At 45.6% G+C, this 22,722-nt stretch overlaps 1 non-coding gene across 1 annotated transcript; it reads right to left on the reverse strand.

Moving 5' to 3' along the window:
• Positions 1–19,125: 19,125 nt before the first annotated feature.
• LOC118595888 lies at positions 19,126–19,233 on the reverse strand. The gene has a single exon (XR_004946583.1). It is a non-coding gene; the product is annotated as a U6 spliceosomal RNA (small nuclear RNA).
• Between the last annotated feature and the right edge of the window lie 3,489 nt (positions 19,234–22,722).

The following is a 22,722-nucleotide window of genomic DNA, read 5'->3' on the forward strand; positions in this document are numbered from 1 at the left end:
GGTTTCCCTATCATGATCCGGATGTACTTGCTCATTGAATCCCTCTTCTCTCTCTCCGACTGGACTCCTGGAGCTCTGCTGGTGTTTGACTGTGGATCTCTTCATCTGCTTCCATCAGTCACTGGAGAAAAGCTCTGTGATGACAGTTAGGGTATTCCCCCATCTGATCACTGGGGTAAGCCAGTTCAGTTCAGGCACCCTCTCCACTATTTCTAGTAGTCTAAGATGGTGGCCCTTCCCTAAGATGGAGTCTGTATTGCCTTCACACACACCATTAGTCCAGGCTGGCCTGGGGCTCACTACATAGGTGAGCTGGACCTCGGCTTTTTGATCCTCCTGCTTCCACACCTCCAGTGCCGGGATTCCAGGCTGTTCCACACCATGCTGTACCAGGAGCACCCCAGGGCCCTGCCAGGCAGGCAGACTGAGCAACACCCCCAGTTCCAAGTTTAGAGAGATTTGGCACAACCACAGCGGCTGTGATATACACGGTGCTCTAAACTGTGGAGCTCAAGTTCCCTCCGATGTCCTTTTTCACTGAGCTGTCTTGAGCTGGGTTTAGTTCTGTAATTTGCAAAGATTCCCGTGTCATTAAACAGTACTCCTCATTAGAGAGAAAGTTCAGATCTTCAGAAATAAAATAAATCTGTTGAACTCTACTTCTTTTCAGTGGTTCCTCTCACAGCCTGAAGACAGCTGGGTGTGGTGGCCACACATCTGTAATTCCAGCCCTCTGGAGGCTGAGGCCCAGCTTTTACCACCTTTCAAAGACAGCTGGCAGACAACATCTATACTGTTCTTTCAAAACTTTTTTTTCCTTTAAAAAAAGATTGAAAGCTCTGTAGCAAACTTACTTCCTGTTACTTAACCTGCAGAAAAGGGAAGTCAGAGCAACATTCCAATCACAAGTGCACGACTCTTTCCCTGAACAAGCTAGCTACCCTCACAGATACGGCTTCCTCAATGATCTTAGAGGGTATCTACAAATGCATAGGACACACATCATTTCATAGATCTTCCCAAATCCTTTGGAGTTCAAACAGTAGTTTAAAACCTTTCTCAGTTTTGGGGGATGGTGGGAATAGTGGCTTTTTTTTGGGGGGGGGGCGTTGAGACAGGGTTTTCTCTGTGTAGTTTTGGTGCCTGTCCTGGATCTCGCTCTGTAGACCAGGCTGGCCTCAAACTCACAGAGATCCGCCTGGCTCTGCCTCCCAAATGCTGGGACTAAAGGCATGCACCACCACCGCCTGGCAGGATGGTGTCTTAGTTAGGGTTTCTTTTGCTTTGTTTTGTTTCTTTGAGGCATGGCTTCTCTGTGTGGCCCTCCCTGGCCATCCTGGAACTCAGTCTGTAGACCAGGCTGACTTCTAACTCAGAGATCTGCCTGCCTCTGCCTCCTCATTAAAGTCATATGCCACCAACAGCCCTACCTTACTTAGTCAGGGTGTCTATTGCTGTGACGAAACACCATGGCCAAAGCAACTTGGGGAGGAAAGGGTTTATTTGGCTTCTGCTTCCACACTGTAGCCCATCACTGAAGGAAGTCAGGACAGAAACTTAAACCAGGGGTTGGGGATTTAGCTCAGTGGTAAAGCGTTTGCCTAGCAAGCCCTGGGTTCAATCCTCAGCTCAAGAAAAAAAGAAAGAAGGAAAGAAAGAAAGAAAGAAAGAAAGAAAGAAAGGGAGAGAGAAAGAAGAAAAAGAAAAAAAAACTTAAACCAGACAGGAACCTGGAGGCAGGAGATGATGCAGAGGCTATGAAGGGGTGAGTTTCCTGGCTTGCTCCCATGGCTTGCTCAGCCTGCTTTCTTACAGAACCCAGGACCACTATGCCAGGGATGATACTACCCACATGGGCTGGGCCCTCCCCCGCAAATCACTAATTAAAAAAATGTTTTACAACTGGATCTTAAGAAGGCATTTTCTCAGCTGAGGCTCCTTCCTCACTGATGACTCTAGCTTGTGTCAAGTCGACATAAAACTAGCTAGGACAGATGGCTCAGCAGTTGAGAGGATGTACTGCTCTTGCAGAGGATGCACTGCTCTTGCAGAGGATGCACTGCAGAGGATGCACTGCTCTTGCAGAAGATGCACTGCTCTTGCAGAGGATGCACTGCAGAGGATGTACTGCTCTTGCAGAGGATGCACTGCAGAGGATGCACTGCTCTTGCAGAGGATGCACTGCTCTTGCAGAGGATGCACTCCTCTTGCAGAGGATGCACTGCTCTTGCAGAAGATGCACTGCTCTTGCAGAGGATGCACTGCAGAGGATGTACTGCTCTTGCAGAGGATGCACTGCTCTTGCAGAGGATGCACTGCTCTTGCAGAGGATGCACTGCAGAGGATGCACTGCTCTTGCAGAGGATGCACTGCTCTTGCAGAGGATGCACTGCTCTTGCAGAGGATGCACTGCAGAGGATGTACTGCTCTTGCAGAGGATGCACTGCTCTTGCAGAGGATGCACTGCAGAGGATGCACTGCTCTTGCAGAGGATGCACTGCTCTTGCAGAGGATGCACTGCAGAGGATGCACTGCTCTTGCAGAGGATGTGCTGCTCTTACAGAGGATGTACTTCTCTTGCAGAGGATGCACTGCTCTTGCAGAGGATGCACTGCTCTTGCAGAGGATGCACTGCTCTTGCAGAGGATGCACTCCTCTTGCAGAGGATGCACTGCTCTTGCAGAGGATGCACTCCTCTTGCAGAGGATGCACTGCTCTTGCAGAGGATGCACTGCTCTTGCAGAGGATGTACTTCTCTTGCAGAGGATGCACTGCTCTTGCAGAGGATGCGCTGCTCTTGCAGAGGATGTACTTCTCTTGCAGAGGATGCACTGCTCTTGCAGAGGATGCACTGCTCTTGCAGAGGATGTACTTCTCTTGCAGAGGATGCACTGCTCTTGCAGAGGATGCACTGCTCTTGCAGAGGATGCACTGCTCTTGCAGAGGATGTACTTCTCTTGCAGAGGATGCACTGCTCTTGCAGAGGATGCGCTGCTCTTGCAGAGGATGTACTTCTCTTGCAGAGGATGCACTGCTCTTGCAGAGGATGCACTGCTCTTGCAGAGGATCTGGGTTTGGTTCTCAGTATCCTCATGGTGGCTCACAACCATGTATGACTCCGGTTCCAGATCTTTCACCCTTTCTGGCCTTTGAAGGAACCAGGTAGACACATGGTACACATATACACAAACAGGCAAATACTTACACATGTAAAATACTATTTATTTATTTTACTTTATGTGTATGAATGTTTGCCTACATGTGTATATGTATACCACACGTGTGCCTGTTGGATCCCCTGGAACTGGGGTAATGATGGTTCTGAGCCTTCATGGAAGTACTGGGAATTAAACCCAGATCCTCTATAAGAACAAGTACTTTTAACCACTGAACCATTTCTCCAACCCCCCATCCCAGTAAATACATCTTTAAAACAGATAAACCACTCCCAGTTTGCTGGGGGACAAGGGGTGTCCTCTGACCCTGAAGTTTTGCCAGAATCCCACCCTGCAGTGAGTCTCCTTTCTTTTCCCTAACTCATCTCTTGTCCTGGTTAGTTTTCTGTCAGCTTAACACCAGCTAGGGTCATCCTGGAGAAGGAACCTTAGTTGAGAAAATGCCTCCACCAGCTTGGCCTGTGAGCAAGTCTGTGGGGGTATTTTCATGATTAATGATTGCTGTGGGAGGGCCCAGCCCATCATAGGTGGTGTCACCTCTGGGCAGGTGGTCCTGGGAAGTCTAAGAAATGCAGCTGAAGCTGGGTGGTGGTGGCGCACACCTTTAGTTCCAGCACTTGGGAGGCAGAGCCAGGTGGATCCCTTGTGAGTTCAAGGCCAGCCTGGTTTACAGAGTGAGATCCAGGACAGGAACCAAAACTACATGGAGAAACCCTGTCTTGAAAAACCAAAAAAGAAGAAAAGAAAGGTGGCTGAGCATGAGCCCAGGATGCATAAGCCAGCAAGGAGCATTCCTCTATGATCTGTGCTTCGGTTCCTGCCTCCAGGTTCTTGCCTTACTTTAGTTCCTGCTTTCGTTTTTCCAAAATGATGGACTATGACCAGGATGAGTAAGCCAAACAAACCCTTTCCCTCCCAAGCTGCTTTTGGTCGTGGTGTTTATTTCAGCAGTAGAAAGCAGACTAGAACGCCTTGTAACACGCCTGTGTCTTCTCTCCGAGACTCCACTCCTCCCTAGTATACATGATCAGATATTATTGAAGGCAGAAATCCGGGGGGCCACTTCTAGGGTCAAGGAACACAGATCCATGGTCTGCTATGGAATAATCCTGTACACTGTGAAAATATGTTGCTCTCGTTGGTAATAAGAAGCTGATTGGCCGGTAGCCAGGCAGAAGTATAGGCAGGACAACTAAGGACTGGAAAGAAGGAGTGACGGAGCCAGAGAAGACACCAGCAGACACAGAGGAAGCAGAATGTGTAGAAAATGAGGTAACAGGCCATGAGCCACGTGGCAAAGAGTAGATAAGAAATATGAATTAATTTAAATGTAAGAATTAGCTAGTAATAAGTCTGAGCTACCAGCTGAGCATTTGCAATAAATATTACATTTCTTTTATTTGTTTGTTGTTTGTTTTGTTTTTGGTTTTTTGAGACAGGGTTTCTCTGTGTAGCTTTGCACCTTTCCTGGAACTCACTTGGTAGGCCAGGCTGGCCTGGAACTCACAGAGATCCACCTGGCTCTGCCTCCTGAGTTAGAATTAAAATTAAAGGCATGCGCCACCACCGCCCGGCCATTTCTTTTTTTTTTTTTTTTTGAGCTGAAGATCAAACCCAGGGCCTTGTACTTGCTAGGCAGGCGCTCTACCACTGAGCTAAATCACAAACCCTCTTTTTTTCTTTCTTTCTTTTTCTTTTTTTTTTTTTAAGATTTATTTATTATGTATAGTATTGCCTGCATGTATGACTGCAGGCCAGAAGAGGACGCCAGATCTCATTACAGATGGTTGTGAGCCACCATGTGGGTGCTGGGAATTGAACTCAGGTCCTTTGGAAGAGCAGCCAGTGCTCTTAACTTCTGAGCCATCTCTCTAGCCCCCTTAATATTACATTTTCTGAGTGGTTATTTGGGAGCACTGCTGGGACAGGAAAACTCTGCCTACAGTGGTCCACTCTTCCTTACGGAGAAGCCATGCTGGATTGCCTCCTCCTTCCATGCTGTGACCTGTAGACAGTGTGCTGGGTCCTTCTCAGGGTCCCTGCTGGGCATACTTTGAAAAAGGCACCACAGTGTCAGGGGGCCCGCATACCTGGAGGCTTGAGAGCAGAAAGTAGGCAAGTTCCCCACCTCCTCTTATCTTTAATTCCTCAAATTCTTGTTGTTGCTTTTTTTTTTAATTAAAATATTTTATTTTATTTTTGTTGTTGTTTCTTTTTGTTTTGTTTTTCAAGGCAGTTTCTCCATGTTGCCCTGGCTGTCCTGGGCATGTCCTAGCTCTGTAGCCCAGGCTGGCCTCAGAGATCCACCTGCCTCTGCCTCCCGAGTTCTGGGATTAAAGGTGTGTGCCGCTGCCGCCACCACCCAGCTAAAAACGTATTTTATTACATTATTGATTGATTGATGCATGTGTGGGCATTGTGTGCCACAGCATACATGTGGAGGTTAGAGGACTGTAGCAGTCAGTTCTCTGCTTCCATTGAGTGGGTCCCAGGGATTGATCTCTGGTCATCAGTGTTAGCGGCTGCAGAGCCAGCTTGCTGGCCCTTGTTCATTTTTTTATAGAGCAGTTTAACTTTTTCTTTACTGGATCCCAGGCCATTGAGCTTATTTTCAGAGAACCTCGCCTTTATAATCAATTGTAAAATATGTTCTCTTCAGTGTCTACAGTTCTAATACTGGAGATAGTTGGAATTGTCTCGCCCTGCTTCATGGACACCCTGAAGATGGTGTTAATAAAGAGCTCTTAAAACAACAGCTCTTAAGTGAATATGTTTTTATATGAAGAAAGGGTGACTTTTTCCAAGAAAACATATGGCCTTTTATTTGACACATAAGAGATATTGCTGTTCACTGTGGAATATGAGATAGTGTTTCCAAGCACTTTAAGAATTCAAAATTAAAAACAAACAAACAAAAAAAAAAAAACAGCTTAACTCTGCAGATGGCTTCTGTAAATGTATGCACAGGGCAGAATGCCAGCAAGTTCCTGGAAGGCAACAGGATGTGAGCCTTGCGTTAGGATGCCTATGTATTCTTGGAGTCATCATATTCTCCGTCGTCCACGGAGAAGTAAAAAGACACAGGCTCCGTTTGACATAGTGTATTCTGCAATTCAAGGGGTGCTGACTGAGCCTGAGGAGGAATGAGCAGCATGTGGGGTCCTTGCCAACCTTAAGCTACATTCTGATTTCAAATTTAGTAAGACGAAGGAAACAGTGTCTTGGAACCAGATAATACAGCAGGAGTTTCTGCTCCCATTCCTGTGCATCCCCAGCAATGCCATGATTAAATGAGCTCATACAAGGCTTTGGGTTTTGTCTTTCTTTCTTTCTTCCTTCCTTTTTTTTTTTTTCAAGACAAGGTTTCTCTGTGTAGCCCTGGCTATCCTGAAACTTGCTTTATAGACCAGGCTGGCCTCGAACTCAAAGAACAGCCTGTCTCTGCCTCCCGAGTGCTGGGATTAAAGGTGTGCGCCACCACTGCCCGGCTTGTTTTTTGAGACAGGGTCTTACCATGTAACTCTGAACTGGAACTCCCTGTATAGCTCAGGCTCTCGAACTCACAAGACCCACCTACCTCTACCTCCCCAGTGCTGGGATTAAAGGTGTGCGCCACCTGGCCAGCAATGTGTAGACTCTTAATTAGGTACAGGGTTAATAAAAAGTCTCTCTTGAGGTTTCATAAACTATGGCATATGAAGAATGTTCTGATGATTGAAGTACCTGAGACAGGGGCCAGCAGGATGGCTCAGCAGGGAAAGGAACTTTCTGCAAAGTCTGAAGACCTGGGAGCCATTTGGTGGAACTCAGAACTAATTCCTGAAAATTGTCCTGCATCCCTCCCCTTCCTACACACATACGATATTCTCTCTCTCTCTCTCTCTCTCTCTCTCTCTCTCTAGATAGGGTCTCTCTGTATAGTTTTGGATGTCTACTAGGCTGGCCTCAAACTCAGGGAGACCCACCTGCCTCTACCTCCCAAGTGCTGGGATGAAAGGCATGAGACACCATGCTAGGTTTTCTTTTATTTTAAGAAAGATTTTTTTTTAAGTTAGTGTATGTCTATATTGGTGTGTGCATGTGAGTTCAGGGCCTGAAGAGGTCAGAAAACAATGTCAAATTCCCTAAAGCTGTAGAGGCAGTTGTGAGCCACTTAATGTAGGTGCTGGGAAATGCTTTTTTTTTTTTTTTTTTTTTAATTATGATTTTTCAACTGAGTAGCTTTGATGCCTGTCCTGGATCTCACTCTGTAGCCCAGGCTGTCCTTGAACTCACAGATATCCTCCTGGCTCTGCCTCTCAAGTGCTGGGATTAAAGGCGTGTGCCACCACCTTTAGGCTGTGAGTTAGTCTGCAAGAATAGAGTACTGTCCTGATTTAGGGAGAGAAGGGTTTGGAGGAGCATTTGCCTAGCATGTAGAAGACCCTAGTTTATCCCCTATCTCCACCACAGAGGGAGAGAGAATATAAAAATATTGGGCCAATTTAATTTTTATTAACTGAGAGTTAGGTTTAATTAATGGTTATGTTATAATTAAATTATTAAATATATTAAAATCTATTAAGTATGCTATGTTGCTCTGAATATACATGTTTAATGTATGTTTATATTGATGACCTAAACAATATTGCAGTTCTCAGTGACCTAGCCCTTTCTTCTTCCTCTTCCTCCTCCTTCCCGTTCTTCCCTGCCCCCCCCCTCTCTTTTCTGAGACAGGGTTTCTTGTGTAATCCTGGCAGTCCTGAAACTTGCTCTGTAGACCAGGCTGGCCTTGAACTCATAGAGAATCCCTTGTCTCTGCCTCCTGGGTGCTGGGACTAAAGGCAGGCACCACCACCACCCAGCATCCTCCTCTTTTTGAGACAGGGTCTTACATAGCCCAAACTGGCCTGGAACTCATTATAGCCCAGATTGACTTTGGACTCCTTAAAGTTCTGATCCTTCTGTCTCTACTTCCTGAATGTTGGGATTGCGGGCACGGGCTACCACACTTGGCTCATATCCTTTTCTTCTTTAAGAAAATTAAAGCAGTCAGGCGTAGTAACTAACACTGGTTAATCCCAGCACCAGTGAGTCTGAAACAGGAGGATTGCTGTGAGTTTGAAGCCAGGCTTTGCTACAATGTAACCTTGTATCAGACCACAAAAAGAATTAAAATAAAGAGCCAAATGGAGTTATCCCTTACTTGTAGCTACTGCAATTTAAGAATAAATGAAGTAATTAAGAACTACCCCTTGGGGCTGGAGAGGTGGCTCAGAGGTTAAGAGCAATTGATGCTGTTGCACAGGACTAGAATTTGGTACCCAGCACCTATATCAGGGGGCTCACAACTGCCTCTAACAGCATCTTCTGGCCTCCATGGGCACCTGCACACACGTTCTCAAGCACACAAAGACACATACATAAAAAGATGCAACCCAACCCCTTGACTGTACTGTGGCACGTGTTTGTAATCCCAGCACTTGGGAGATGGAGGCACAAAGATCAGGTGTTCAAAATCATCCTCAGTTACATAGTGAGTTTGGGGTTAGCCTGGGCTACATCAAACTCTGTCTAAAAAACCAGAAGGACAAAGTTAGACAACAGCGAAAAGGAACTGCTCCATTTCTGACAGCAAACTGAGATGTGCTGGGATGTGGTCCTTGTCTGTGATGACAAGGACCCATGCTCCTGTAGGGAGATGAAGGATGCTGGCCAGGATGGGTGGCCCATCCTTTAATATCATTATGGGGAAGTAGAGGAAGGAGGAGCAGGAGTTGAAGGCCATCCTTGGCTACATAGTTGGAGGCCAGCCTGGGGCACATGAGGTCCTGCCTTAAAAAGAAATTAGAAAAGCAAGAGAGACTGGGCGTTTTGCCGGCAGTGTGTGACAGCCACTTTCCACTTGGCCCCGAGTGGCCACTGAAACACAGTGGAAGAGATGGCGGGCTTTTCTTTTTCTTGACTTTTTGAGGCAAGGTTTCACTCCATAGCTGAAGCTGGCCTTGAGGTCACTTCATAGCCCAAGCTGGGCTGGAATTTGAGATCCTCCTGCCTCTGCTTCCCCAGTGCTGGGGTTACAAGTGTGTATCACTATGCCCAATGTGATATAAGTCCCTGGAGGTTAAGCTCTAAGATACACTTTGGTCTCTAACATCTCTCATATTGGGAAAAGCAAGCCTCTATCCTACAAGGAGCTCCCTGTGGAAAAGCCCACATGGCAAAGAACTACATTGCACAGTTACAGCAACATGACATGTAGGTGAATTACACACACACACACACACACACACACACACACACACACATATAGTTAAGCCTTCACATGACGGCTAAAGTCTGTTTGTAACTTCAGGAGAGATCCAAGGAAGAACGTTCTGGCCAAGTCCTTCTAAAATTGCCAACATATATAGTTATAGACAGATATAGAGGTATCAGAAGTATATCAATATGTATATAAGAAATAAGTGGATAATGTTTTATTATTTTAGTAATAGAAATAGAAGCAGTTTAAATTTCTTTTAAAAAAATACTTCACTTTATTTTTTCGAAACAGGGTTTCACTATGTAGCCCTGGCTATCCTAGAATTTACTCTGTAGATCAGGCTGGCCTCGAACTCAGAGATCCACCTGCCTCTGCCTCCCAAGTGGCATGTGCCACCACACTTGCAATAAACATTTTGTTTTTATTTTATGTGTCTGAGCATTTGCCTGCAAGCACGTCAGTGCACTTCCAGGAAGCTAGAAGAAGATCCCCTGGAACTGGAGTGGTCACTGCCCTCTGTGGGAACAAGTGCTCTTAACCACTGAGCCATCACGTCGGCCCTAGAGGCAGTGTAATATGAAAGAAAATAGGCCCTGGCTCCTGAGGGCAGACCTGGGCTTTAGAGTGGGCCAGTGGGCCAGGGTCTTAGGGTTACCATTGCTGTGATAAAACATCATGACCAAGAGCAACTTGGGAAGACAGGGTTTCTTTCTGCTTACACATGTCACCCATCACCGAAGGAAGTCAGGACAGGAACTCAAATGGCAGGATCCTGGAGGCAGGGGCAGGAGATGCCCCGAAGGAGTGCTGCTCACTGGTTCCTCTTCCTGGCTGGCCCAGCCCGCTTTTGTATAGGCCCCAGTACCACTTGCCCAGGGTGACACAGCCCTCAGGAGCCAGAAACAGGTGGATCTCTGTGAGTTCAAGGCCAGCCTGGGCTATAGAGTGAGTTCCAGGAAAGGTACCAAAGCTACACAGAGAAACCCTCTGGGGGCCTAGTGGGGAGCTAGTGTACCAGGATAGGGATGTAAGTCAGCAGAAGAGGAGGAAAAAGACAAGGAAGTGGGAGAGGGGGAGGGAGGGAAGGGGAAAAAGAACACTCTGTCTTCCTAGTGCTGAGATTAAAGACATGCATCACTATACCTGGCCATCTTTCTTTTCTTTTCTTCTTCTTCTTTTTTGTTTGTTTGTTTTTATTTTTTATTTATTTATTTTGGTGTTTGTGAGACAGGTTTCTCTGTGTAGTCCTGGCTGTCCTGGAACTTGCCCTGTAGACCAGGCTGACTTCAAACCCACAGAGATCTGCCTCCAAGTGCTGGGACTAAAGGTGTGTGCCACCGCTGCCCAGATGTTTGTACTTTTTCCATCTTCATATTCTTTATAAAGTTTTTTTTTAAACATCCTTTTTTTGGTTTTTCTTTTCTTTTTTTTTTTTTTTTGATAAAATCTTTATTGACAAATAATTCACATAGTATACAATTTGCCTATTTGCACAATTTGGTAGACTTTAGTCCAGCATCCTCACAGGCCCATGACACCATCACCACTTCCTGTTTTAGAACATCGCTGTCTTCAATTTCATACACACATATAACGTATGGTGATTACATTCCACCTTATTTTGTTGTTGTTGTTTTTTGTTTTTGTTTTTGTTTTTGTTTTTGTTTTCTAGACAGGGTTTCTCTTTGTACCTTTGGCACCTTTCCTGGTACTGACTCTGTAGCCCAGACTGGCCTCGAACTCACAGAGATCCGCCTGCCTCTGCCTCCTGAGTGCTAGGATTACAGGCGTGCGCCACCACCGCCTGGCCCACCTTATTTTTTAAATGAATATTTGCAATTGTAACCATTTTTAAGTTCACAATTCAGTGGCATGAATTACATTCAAGGTATTAATTACACTTATGATATTCATTAATTACACTCATGATATTAATTACATTTGTTTTATTCATTGATTACATTTGCACCGCCCGGTCCAGTCTAATTCTTTTGTTTTGAGACATGGTCTCATATCGCCCAGGACAACCTCACTCACATTCACTATACGTAGCTCAGGATAATTTTGGATTTCTGATTTTCCTTGCCTCTTACCTCCTACATGGAAAGGATTATAGATATGTATCCCTGTGCCCAGCCCAAGTCACTTCATGTGAGGTAATCATAGATTCATGGAAAGTCATACAAAGATATCCTGCGTATTATTCAATACAAAGCATATCTTCTTTTTTGGGATGCTAGGGACTGAACCCTGGGCCTTATGAATACCCCAGGCATTCTACCACTGACCCACACCTCTAGTACTCTTGACTTTTTTTTTTTTTTTTTTTGAGACAAGGTCTTGTTAAGTTGCCCACATAGGCCTTAAACTTTTTTCAGTTGAAAAAATAATTGTATATAATATATTCAGAAAGACATGAACTTTTGATTCTTCTGCCTGGGCCTCCCAGGTTACTGGGATTGTAGGCCTGTGTTACTATACCTGAGGAGAAAAAAGTTTATTTTCAAGATGTACACTCTGGGGCTGGAGAGATAGCTCAGCAGTTAGGACTGGGTTGCAATTCCCAGCACTCACGTGGCAGCTCATTGTAACTCATTACAACCATCTGTAACTCCAGCCCCAGGGGACTTGACCCCCTCTTCTGACCTGTGAAAGCATTGCACACATGAGGTACGTGCAGGCAAAAACACTCATTCACAGGAAAAAATTAAAATCCTATTTTTAAAAAATTCCAGTATTTTTAAAAAAATAATAAATAATATATTAAAAACACACCTTTAATCCTAGCACTCAGGGGGCAGAGGCAGGTGGATCTGAGTTCAAGGCCAGCCTGGTCTGCAGAGCGAGTTCCAGGACAGCCAGGGCTACACAGAGAAACCCTGTCCTGAAACAAGCAAACAAAAAGAAATATCTCAGGCGCACTTCTGACTAAAGAATGAATTTGGCACACACAAAAAAAAATCAATAATAATTTCTCTACTTTCTACCGGAGATACAAACTGTAATTACCTGAAACGTTTGAGTCTAAAGCTTTGGTGGTGCTTGGCTTTGCTGAGGTAACCACTAGAGGGCATGCTTGGCCGTAGACCCTGTGGAAGACAGCTTTGGATTCCTCCAAGTTTAGAGGCCAGCTTTAGTCCTCAGCAAGAACTGGTGGGGCTTGCGGGCTGTCAGCCTAACTCCAGGTTCACCGAGAAACACTGTCTTAAAAAAAAAAAAAAAGGCAGCCGGGCGGTGGTGGCGCACGCCTGTAATCCCAGCACTCAGGAGGCAGAGCCAGGCGGATATCTGTGAGTTCGAGGCCAGCCTAGACTACAGAGCTAGTCCAGGACAGGCTCCAAAGCTACAGAAAAACCTGTCTCGAAAAACCAAAATAAATAAATAAATAATAAAAAATAAGACACATGCACTGTCACACACACACTTACACCTCACTCACACACACACATACATATACACACGTGTTCACATACATGCGCACATACAAGAAAGATGTCTTGCCAGGTATGGTGATACACCTCTGCAATCAATCCCCACCCTCAAAAGGTAGAGGCTGGAGTATTAGGAGTCCGAGGTCATGGAGGGCTACCTGAGACCATCTTGACAACACTCCCTACCGAATGTCCTTCACAGTAGAGGGGATAAATTGCCGTACACCCAGACAGTGGAATATTGATAAATGAGATACAAAGCCATGAAAAGACATAGGGCACCTGAAATACCCATTAATAAAAGAAGTCAGGGCTGTGTGCTCTGATTCCAAGTATACCTTAGGAAAAAGGCAAAACTGTGGAGCTAATAGACAAGATGAGGGGTTGCCAGGGCTTAGGAAGGGGTAATAGTGGGTAAGTAGAAGTATACCTTAGGAAAAAGGCAAAACTGTGGAGCTAATAGACAAGATGAGGGGTTGCCAGGGCTTAGGAAGGGGTAATAGTGGGTAAGTAGAACTCAGGGCAGATCTATCTGTCTATCTGTCTATCTATCTATCTATCTATCTATCTATCTATCTATCTTTGAGATAAGGCCTCACTCTGTAGCCCAGGCCCTTCACTTGTGATTGTATTACTAAAGATGAACTCTAACGTGAGCTGAATGGGTGTTGAGTCACAAGGACACAGATGACACTGTTCCAGTCTGGTGTAGGATGTTGCTGCGTGGGGGCAGTGGTGTATGAGGTATCTGTTCCCACAGCTCAGTATTGCCATCACCCTAAAAGTGCAAAAAAAAAAAAAAAAAAAAAAAAAAAAGAGTAATATAGAAAGTCTACTTTTTAACACTGGGTGTGGTAGCACACATCTTTAATCCCAGCTCCAGGAGGCAGGAGGATCTCTGTGAGTTTGAAGCCAGCCTGGTCTACAAAAGGACTTCTGAGACATCCAGGGCTACACAGAAAGACTCTGTCTTTAAAAAAAAAAAAAAAAAAAAAAAAAAAAACAGTCAGCCAGGCAGTGGTGGTGCACACCTTTGATCCCAGCACTCGGGAGGCAGAGCCAGGCGGATCTCTGTGAGTTTGAGGCCAGCCTGGGCTACAGAGTGAGTTTCAGGAAAGGTGCCAAAGCTACACAGAGAAACCCTGTCTCAAAAAACAAAACAAAACAAAACAAAAAAAAGTCTAGTTTTTAAAAAACTCAATTCTCCTGAGGAATGGTTATTTAGCAGATTCTTTGATTCAGTTACTGAACTGTATAGGTTTTCAGGAGACAACATAAGCTTAATTACCAGGATTTTTTTTTTTTTTTTTTTTTGGAGCCGAGGATCGAACCCAGGGCCTTATACTTGCTAGGCAAGCGCTCTACCACTGAGCTAAATCCCCAACCCGGATTTCTGAATTCTAAACACTCCTTTCTGAACAGAAGGCCTGCTTACATCTATTTATTCCCCTGTGCCCCTAGTGAAATGTGCACTACTAGGTAAGTTGTGTCCTGCCATGCTCCGAGCGTCCTGGTTTTTCACTTTTTATAACGGGTATGTATGGGATTCTCACTTTCCTGCAAACACCCAGAAGAGCCAGAACTTCCCCGCCCGCCCCCTCAGGGTTTCTCTGTAGCTTTGCGCCTTTCCTGGATCTCTCTCTGTAGCCCAGGTTGGCCTGGAACTCACAGAGATCCGCCTGGCTCTGCCTCCCTAGTGCTGGGATTAAAGGCATGTGCCCCCACAGTCCGCCTTAGAACTTCTTTAGAAATAAATCCTCTGATGCAGCAAAGTGCACATGGAGGAGGACAGAAAGCTAGTGAGTGCTGGAGTCCTTCCAGTGTGACTTGCTTGTGTTTTGCACGCTCAGTCTCAGTTCACAGCTCTGTCATGGTGCCTACTTCTGTCTGGGGAGACTAGGGTTGCCTGAGGGAGAGCAGTTAGCTAGTGGCAACGGCTCAGAGAAACAGTCTCAGGGATTACTGGCTCCTGTGTCGTCTCCCGAGAACCATCCCGATCTATATTCAGACAGTCTGCCCCGTGTTCCTTAGCACTCGCTAGGGCTGTGTCCACAGTGGGGTTCTCCGTTAGTGACTCATCTGTCTTCTGTTGGAAAGCTTCAAAGCCAGGGGTGGTGTTTTGTGTCTCTGAAACTTTCCTTTGTAGGGGCAGGGGCAGGGGCAGGGTCGCGGGAGAGGGAGGTTGAGTGAGGGTACTAATGGACGACTGGCTGTGTATACTTCTGTAATTTAAAAATGTTTTATGATTAGAATGCATCCATGTGCAACTTCTTTTTTAATAGTGCAGGGGAAAAGGAACTTTCTAGACAACTATTTAGAAATAATGTAGAGCTGTAATACAGTATATATTCTATTTTTAACCACACATGCACACATAATTATATATTTAAGAATTTATATGTTCATATATAATGTATGTATATATAAAGAGAGAAAGAACATACAGTTGGGTGAGTAGGGAGGTAGGGAGGATCTCAGGAACTGGGGGAGGGTAAATCATGATCAAAATATATTGTATGGGAAGTTTTTTGTTTTTAAGAAAAATGGTTAAAAAAAAAAAAAAGACAATGGCAGCAATAACAACTCCCAACCAGCTGCTCTGTCTTGTATAATTTGTTTTGAAAGAGTTCATTATTAAGTAAAATTTTAAGTAAAAAAGGCATCCATATTTATATGGATATTCATATGGACGCTTTTGAGAGGAAAAATGAGGCCCAGTGTGACAGTGTCTGGGCTTCTGCTGCTCCTTGTCCCTTGTTCTCTCCACACAGAAACACAGACAAAAGCTTCTCCTGGTTGCCTCTGAGCAGCTGGTGACTAAGGGGTTGAGTAAGTCACCCCGAGTGGCTGGAGCTCCATTCCCAGTCACTTGACACCATGTAGGGAATACTATGTTGGAAATGCGCAGCTGTTCAAATCTCCACCCCACCCACCCCCACCGGAAAACCGGGGCCTGGAGGGACAGGGGCAGGCAATTCTGCTTTAAATGAAATGTCTCCAGCTCTCCCTTAACCCGAGGGTGAAACACACTCCTCTCTCCCTTTCCATAGCTGTGGCAAGGCTGCTTTCGTAATGAACTGAAGACCAGGGCTGGGTTTCTTAGCCTGACCAATCTCACCCTGATGAGCAGAGCTCACCTCAGGGATGTGCAGTGGATAGCTCACACTTCTTATGCCCGTGCTGCTGTGGAGTTAAAGTACAGCCAGTGAGGAGTGAGGGTCTAATTTTCTGTTGTTTGTTTTGAGACAGGGTCTAGTGTAGCCCAGGCTGGACTTGAACTCACGACGTAACCAAAGATGACTTTAGACTCTGGACTTGTGCCACCACAGTGGGTGCCATTCACCATTTTTCAATGTGATTAAACTTGACAAGTTGAGTGGATTGGTGCTCCTTTGTGACTGTCATAGTCACTGGCTTACTAAATTTTTTATTGTGTTTATTTGCTTATTTGTATGCATGTATGTGGGCAGGCATGTGTCATGGCACGTGTGGGAGTCACAGGACAACTGGTGGGAGCCAGTTCTCTCTTATCACATGGGTTCCAGGCCATAAGCCTTGGAGGCAAACACCTTTGCCTGCTGAGCCATCTTGCTGGCCCAACATTTTTATCTCTTTTGGTTTTTTTGTTTTTGTTTTTGTTTTTCCAGACAGGGTTTCTCTGTGTAGCTTTGTGCCTTTCCTGGAACTCACTTGGTAGACCAGGCTGACCTCGAACTCACAGAGATCCACCTGCCTCTGCCTCCCGAGTGCGGGGATTAAAGGCGTGCGCCACCACCGCCCGGCTTTATCTCATCTTCTTAAGACTCTTTGGTAACTATGCTTTTTGGGGGAGAATGGATATTAATTCTTTGACTTGGACAGTCTCATGTGTGCATGTGTGTGTGTGTGTGTGTGTGTGTGTGTGTGTGTGTGTATTTGTTGTTGTTTGTGCACATTGTACCACAGGTCAAAATAAGGTGTTTTTCTCAATAGCTCTCCACCTCATTTAAAAAAAACATGTGTATTTGTGTGCGTACATTTGTGTGCACACGCACCACAGTGCACAGGGTGAAGGGGCAGAGAACAACTTGTGAGAATCCATTCTCTTTCTCTCTTTCCACCATGTGGGTCCTGGGGACTGAACTCATCTCCTGAGTCCTGTTGGCGGGACCATTCACTGGCTCCTTATTTTTTGAGTCAGGACTTCTCACTCATTCAGCTAGACTGGCTGGCCAGTGAGCCCCATCCTCCTGCTGTTCTGGAATTCCCATTAATATGCCATCCCAGGGAGAAATCACTCCTCACACTTGGAAACTCATAGAGGGAAGAGCTTTGCAGTATAGTGCACACCCAGCTTTGGCTAACGCTCAAAGAGGAGCCGGCCGTGAATAGATTCTACTAACTTATGTACACTTTGGCTTTATGTATTCCACAAACACTCTCATCTTAAAATTTCTCCTAGCAAGCACAAGGCCCTGGGTTCCATCCAAAAGAAAGAAAAAAAAAGAAAAAGAAAAGAAAAGAAAAAAATGTCTTTCAAATCCTGGCCCCAGGTCACACTTGAACAATTTAAACAGAGACTGGAAACTGCTAGTCTGGCTGCTTAGGCAGATGGGAGATTTACACAGCACAGGTATTACATATTAGAATTATTTTAAGTACACAGTGTCGTTCTGTGTTGAATAGTTGTTACCTACCTGGCAGAATTATGCTTTTCTTTTCTTTTTTTTTTCATTTTTAAAAATCATTTTGGGGGTTGGGGATTTAGTTCAGTGGTAGAGCGCTTACCTAGCAAGCACAAGGCCCTGGGTTCGATCCTCAGCTCAAAAAAAAAAATCATTTTATTTTTACATGTATGGGTGTTTTGCTTGCATGTATGTCTGTGCACCAAGCGTGCCTTGTACCCACGGAGGTCAGAACAGGGAGTCTGATTCCCCTTAAATTGGAGTAACAGGAGGTTGGGAGCCACCGTAGGTGCTGGGAACCGAACCCAGGACCTCTGGAAGAGCAGCCAGTGCTCTGAACTGCTGAGCCATCTCTCCAGCCCCCAAATTATGCTTTTCTTAAGGAAAAAACCTGGAGGGGGAAGGCTTTATGGTAGGGCCAAGACCCAGTGGCTGTCTCTTTGCCCTGCTCCCTTAAACTGCTCCTGGGGTAAATTCTCTGATAGAAATGCGGGGTGGAAGGTAGGGCTGTCTTTTGTTATGGGAGTGGAGCCTAATGATGATCAGTTGGTGAGCAAACACTTGCACCCTAGCATCCTCAGCTTCCCTTGGCTCTAACAGGCCTGGGGAGCATGCATGCATACGACTTACCTTTGGGGGTTTTGGAAGCAGCACTCCCTTAACTCCCTTAGCTAAACTCTACTTTGTGTGACTTAATGTCTCTTAAGCAAATCTGTTAGTAAATTCCTTTTGTTGTTTTGTTTTGTTGAGACAGGGTTTCTCCGTGTAAAAGCCCTGGCTGTCTTGGAACTCACTCTGTAGACCAGGCTGGCCTCAAACTCACAGAGATCCACCTGCCTCTGCCTCCCGAGTGCTCGGATTAAAGGTGTGAGCCACCACCGACCAGCTAAAAGTCTTTTAGGAGCTGATAAAAATGGCTCAATTTAGCCGGGCAGTGGTGGCGCATGCCTTTAATCCCAGCACTCAGGAGGCAGAGCCAGGCAGATCTCTATGAGTTCGAGGCCAGCCTGGTCTACAGATCGAGTCCCAGGACAGGCTTCAAAGCTACACAGAGAAACCCTGTCTCGAAAAAAAAAAAAAAAAAAAAAGGCTCAACTTGGGGACTAGAGAGACAGACGCCTTGGAGGTTAAGAGCACTGGCTACTCTAGAGGACCCAGGTTCGGTTCCTAGCACCACACAGCAGCTCACAACTGTAGCTCCAGTTCCAGGAAATCCAATGGACATTGCATGAACGTGAAGCATACATACATACATGCACACAGGCAAAATATACACATAAAACAGTTATACTCACATTCATAAAGTAAATCAATCTGGAAAGGAAAGAACACCAAAGCTCACTGAGTAAAGGCGCTTGCTGCTTGACGATACAAGCCCGGTGATGCAAGTTTGATCCCAAGAACCCAGGAAAAGGGCAAAGGAGAGAACCAGAACCACAAGTTCTCTGACCTTTGCATGAATGCCAAGGCACAGCCCCCCCCCCCCCCCATCCCACAACCACAGAAACAGCTCCAGTTTGTCCAGCGGGCTGTCCTGAGAGGTGGGAGGTGGCGCACTGCTCCTGCTGGTCGTTAGGTTCTGTTCGAGGCTTTCGAACACACCATCTGAAAAAACCAAGGACCACTTCCTGAATTTGCATGCCATTGGTCAACGGGGGCCATGCTAATCTTCTCTGAACAGTTTCGTTTTTAGTGGATGTGCTGCACTGGTGGATCACATCTAATCCAGAGCGGTTCCCCACCCTAGATGAGAGAGTCTGCCACCAGTTTAGGGTGGCGAATTAAGTTTTGCTTCTCAGATCAAGTGAAGTCACAGCTGTCTGAGGCTCCTCAGCGGCCACCCTCTCAAGTAAGGACACATCCCTTCTGCTCCGCAGCCCCTGAAAGCATTACTTTTAACATTCGCCAGACTTTTAATCAAGGTTCATCGAGCACGAGAGTTTTGTTAAAAGCATTTCTACTCCAGTGACAATATCGGCTGGCAGATCTTGGGAGAGGGGCTAATCGGGACTTTGTTATGATTTTTAAAAATTACTTATTTCTATTTCATGTGTATGGATGTTTTGCCTGTATTATGTCTGTGTACCACGTGAATGCCTGGTGCCCTTGGAGGCCAGAAAAGGACATCAGGTCCCCCCATGACCCCCAACTGGAGTTACAGATGGTTGTTAGCCATCATATGGTGCTAGAATTTGAACCCCGGTCTGCTGGAAGTGCTCTTAACTGCTAAGCCATCTCTCCAGCCCCTTTCTGTTATTCTTTTGGGAGTGGGGTTGGGCTTAAAGCTAAATGCTGCTCAGGGAACAACTTTTTTGGAGTCACACAGAACCCTTTCTCTAAGCCGACAGAAGCCCTACCTCTTTAGTGAGTCTGGATCGACTCGGGGTAGGAAATGGGTAGACAGGAACAAGGAAGAGTTCTACAGAGGCCCCTTCTCAGAACTCAAGGTTCCTCTTTGCTGATGGAGCTTTGTGACTGAACCATTGCATGGAGCCATCATGAGTATGGGACTGGTGCTGGGTATTTGGCCCATGCCTGTAATCCCAACATTCATGAAGCAGAGGCAGGTGGATCTCTGAATTCAAGATCATTCTGATCTACAGAGGGAGTATCAGGCCAGCCAGGGACAAAGTGAGACCCTGTCTTAAAAAAAAAAAAAAAGGCAGTGGAGGGATTGATGGTAGGAGTATGCTCAGCTTTAATTTGGATTGATTAGAGCTTAGTACTAAATATGATAGATACTACAACTTGTCTGTATCTCCAGTAGGTAGATAATGGCATTAAGGCCAGTTTGTTCTGGAGTTCCTTCTGATGGTGGACCTCCTACTACTTGTCAGTGAAACCCTATTTTTTTTTTGAGCTGAGGCTCGAACCCACGGCCTTGTGCTTGCTAGGCAAGCGCTTTACCACTGAGCTAAATCCCCAACCCCCATGTACTGCTTTTCAAGAGGAGCTGAGTTCAGATCCCAACACCCATATTGGGTAGCCCACAAGCTACCTTTGGCCTCTGTGGGCACCCATGCACCCAAGTGACACATACATGACATGCACAGACACATAAGTGAAAATTTGTTTTGTTTTGTTTTTTGAGACAGGGTTTCCCTGTGTAGCTTTGTGTCTGTCCTGGAACTCACTTGGTAGACCAGGCTGGCCTCGAACTCACAGATCTGCCTGGCTCTGCCTCCCGAGTGCTGGGATTAAAAGGCGTGTCCTCCCGCCGCCGCCGCCACCACCACCGCCACCACCACCACCACCACCACCACCACCACCACCGCCGCCGCCGCCCGGCTAAGTAAAATTCTTTTTAAAAATGGCTTTCTTCTATAGGGTGTTTCTGACCCTTGTCTACAAAACACATATTTGGAGTAAGGCTTTGGAAAAATGGCTTTAAAATTCTAGAAGTAACTACCACAAATCTGATGTCTGAAAACAACAGAAAGCAGGCCTAGAATTGATGGTTTCTTTTCTTTTCTTTTCTTTTTTCTTTTCTTTTCTTTCTTTCTTTCCTTCCTTCCTTCCTTCCTTCCTTCTCTCTCTCTCTCTCTCTCTCTCTCTCTCTCTCTCTCTTCTTTTCTTTTTTTTTTTTTTTTGAGACAGGTTTTTTCCATGTAGTTTTGGAGCCTGTCCTGAGTCTCGCTTTGTAGACCAGGCTGGCCTCGAACTCACAGGGATCTGCCTGGCTGTGTCTCCCAAGTGCTGGGACTAAAGATGTGTGCCATTGCTGCCCAGCACCCAATGGTTTCTAATAATCATGTGGAATTCACCAGAGTAAAAACTTCATCTGATACAAAGTGACCTATAACCTCACAATTGAAGATAGGTGTAAAAACATAATCCCAACAATGGGATCTGGAGGCAGGAGGATTAATATTTAAACAGTCTGGGTTCCACAGATAGACCCTGTTTTAAAAAGACTCTTTGTAAGAAGTAAGTAGGGGACTGGGGAAATGGCTCAGTGGTTTCCAGAACTAACACGGTGGTCCAGAACTCCCTGTAAGTTCAGCTCCAAAGGAGGTGACACCATTTTCTGATTCTGCAGATAACAGGCATGTATACACATATGTACATACACACAGGCAAAACACTCACATAATAAAGCAAAATGTCAAAAACAAGCCTTTGAATAAAGTCAGAGAAGAATAGGTGGCATCTCCTCTGTTCCTGTGTGCTTCTGAATGGCCTGAGGGATTTGCAGCCAGGATGTCAGAACTGGTGCAGCACAGACACCTCCCCCTGTGTAATGGCCACAGACAGATTTTCCTTCTCAGCAAGCTTTTATAGGGAATTGAGGACATTGCACATAACATGGGCTCATCAAGCCACAGAATTTGCTCCTCCTCCTCCTCTTCTTCTTTTGTTTTTCAAATCAGGGTTTCTCTGTGTAGCCCTGGTTGTCCTGGATCTCACTCTACAGAGCAGGCTGGCCTCAAACTCTACAGAGTTCGGTCTGCCTCTGCCTCCCAAGTGCTGGAATTAAAGATTTATTTATTTATTATGTATACAGTGTTCTGCCTACATGCATGCTTGCAGGCCAGAAGAGGGCGCCAGATCTCATTACAAATGGTTGTGAGCCACCATGTGGTTGCTGGGAATTGAACTCAGGACCTCTGGAAGAACAGCCAGTGCTCTTAACCTCTGAGCCATCTCTCCAGCCCCCAAGTGTTGGAATTAAAGGCATGCAATACCATACCCTACTCCTCCTCTTCTGCAAACACCTCCTAAATGCTGGACTCCAGGAATACCTGGCTCCTTAGGCTGTTAAACAGCATCTGGCCAGCTGTGCACTGTGGACATGCCTGTAGTCCCAGTTCAATGGAGGCTGAGGTAGGGGGATTGCTTGAGTCAGGAGTTCAAGACCAACTTGAGCAACACAGCAAAATTCTATTTCCAAACAAAACAGAGCTAGACATGATAGCTCTCGCCTACAATCCTAGCACATGAGAGTGGCTGAGGCCAGTGGCTTGAGTTCAAGGTCAGCCTGGGCTACAAAGCAAGACCGTGTCTCAACCAAGTAGTAAGTAAATAAATAAAGCCGGGGTTGGGAATTTAGCTCAGTGGTAGAGCGCTTGCCTAGCAAGTGCAAGGCCCTGGGTTTGATCCTCAGCTCCATAAACAAACAAACAAACAAACAAACAAATAAATAAATCCAATAGCACCCAAGAAAGTATCTAATTAAGGTTCTGGGTTTGATCTCAGCTCCAAAAATA

This window comes from Onychomys torridus, chromosome 14 (assembly GCF_903995425.1).
Source record: "Onychomys torridus chromosome 14, mOncTor1.1, whole genome shotgun sequence".
NCBI classification, from domain to species: domain Eukaryota; kingdom Metazoa; phylum Chordata; class Mammalia; order Rodentia; family Cricetidae; genus Onychomys; species Onychomys torridus.